Below are 1,977 nucleotides of genomic sequence, written 5' to 3'. Positions count from 1 at the left end.
GGCTGGTGCCAAGGACACAAATACATTTCTGTGGTGGAAGGGTACTACAAATCTTCCATCTCACTTAAGAAGGGTTTCTCCTTGGGGTGGGTGCTGGGTCTCTTGGGGAGTGGAGAGTCTTGGTGGGGTATCCACTGAAGACCAGCCAGGGCTTTTCTGGGGTTTCTTGGCTCCTCAATTCACGTTTACAAACGGTTTCTGATATGGAACCACAGGGTTCCTCTTTAATGGGAGAGTGCTTAGGAGTTTTTGTTTTGACTTTTGAAAATTCAGGAGCTATCTTTTTAACAGGAGTCTTTCTTTCCGTATTTCCAAAGGGGGTTTTTCTTTTGTGTCCCTTTCCACTCCAGCCACATGAGAAAAGCTTGCAAGACAGGGTCTGGCTCTCAAAGCTCTGGCGGGTGCCGCAGTTTAATTTTCTCAGATAACTCTGTTTCCCTCCTCTCTTCAGTTTCATCCCCTGAAACAGCTTGAGCCTTCCCTTCTCCTTCTCCCTCTTTACCAGCTGCATCTGCCTTTCCATACTTTCAATACGAGCAAGGCGCCTGTCTCTCCGCCCTAGGACTGCAGCTCCTTGATTTCCTTTTCCTTGGCCTGCAACTGCTGCTGCTGATGTTGGATGAGGTCCAGTCGCAGCAGAAGGATCTGTTTGATGCATACAGCCTGACTGGAGGCTCCTGAGAGCAGCTTCCTTATACTCTTCCATCTGCCCTCACTGGCTGCTGGGGTCCAGGCAGTGGTGGTTGGGCACAAGTGGTAGTGGCCCAGAGAGAGGTAGTGGTGGAAACTTCCCCAGGTCTGAGTTGTGGTGGCTGGAGGAGCCGCCCCACCCTTGTCCCCAGCACAGGGCTTAGGCTATTTGGCCATGACTATGAGCAGCCAGCTGCAACTGGCTCTCTGCCTGGGTGTTTTGGTAGCTGGGGGTAGGAAAGGGCAAGGGCACCAACCACCCCAGCTCTTGCTGCTTTCCCGGGGGTTGCCACAGCCAGAATAACAAGCCCTGGACTCTGTCTCACCCTATTTCTTTCCCTGGGAAAAGTGATCCTTAGGTTAGCAGGGTCACAGGGCACTGCTGGAGTTGGGGGTGGGAAATAAGCAACTAATGGGGTGAGGGAGGCAGACCTGTGGGAAGAACTGGGCTGAGACTGGGGGATTGGATATGGGAAACAGACAGAGAAGAGAAGATCTGCAGGTAGCATACCTGTTTTGTTTTGTTTTTTTTTTTTTTTCAGGGGTAGCCTGTCAATGATGTTTTCACAAGGAGACTTTGTCCAAAGATAGGATAAATTAGTCATCAGGAAGAAATTCTAAGCATTCCAAATTGATGAACTTCACTTTGGGAAAACAAGCATCTGTTTTCTTTCTTCCTTCCATTTTGTCATTGATATCTTCTAAAGATTTGGGTCCATTTGGTGAGTTGTGGTTGTTTTCCTACATCCAGAGCAGTTTTGATGACATGAAGTTGGTGTTGAGCTGTGAGTCTTTCCTGTGCTAGTGAGCTCTGCCTTTCAGGATGTAGATGTCCTCACTGGAGCTTGTTAGGCCCATGTCTTAGTTAGGGTTTGCTGTTGTGAACAGACACCATGACTAAGGCAACTCTTATCAGGACAATGTGTAATTCGGGCTGGATTACAGGTTCAGAGGTTCAGTCCATTACCATCATGGTGGAGCATGGCAGCGTCTAGGTAGGCATTGTGCAGGCAGAGCTAAGAGTTCTACATCTTCATCTGGAGGCTGCTAGTGGAAGACTCACTTTCAAGCAACTAGGACTAGGGTATTAAAGCCCACATCTACAGTGACACACCTACTCCAACAAGGCCACAACTCCTAATAGTGCCTTTTTAAGGCCCAAGCATTTACAAATCACCACATTCTAACCCCTGGCCCCCATAGGCTTGTTCAAACTTATGAGTCTATGGGGTCACACCTAAACATAACATAACATAACATAACATAACATAACATAACATAACATAA

The 1,977-nt window shown here is 48.0% G+C and overlaps 1 pseudogene; it reads right to left on the bottom strand.

Moving 5' to 3' along the window:
- Nucleotides 1-8: 8 nt before the first annotated feature.
- LOC114636740 overlaps nucleotides 9-1,977 on the bottom strand; it is a 7,360-nt pseudogene continuing 5,391 nt past the window's right edge.

This window comes from Grammomys surdaster, unplaced genomic scaffold (assembly GCF_004785775.1).
Source record: "Grammomys surdaster isolate TR1022 unplaced genomic scaffold, NIH_TR_1.0 124866, whole genome shotgun sequence".
Taxonomy (NCBI): domain Eukaryota; kingdom Metazoa; phylum Chordata; class Mammalia; order Rodentia; family Muridae; genus Grammomys; species Grammomys surdaster.
The sequence above is the reverse complement of the archived record's forward strand: the minus strand, read 5'-3'. Positions and strand labels throughout refer to the sequence as shown.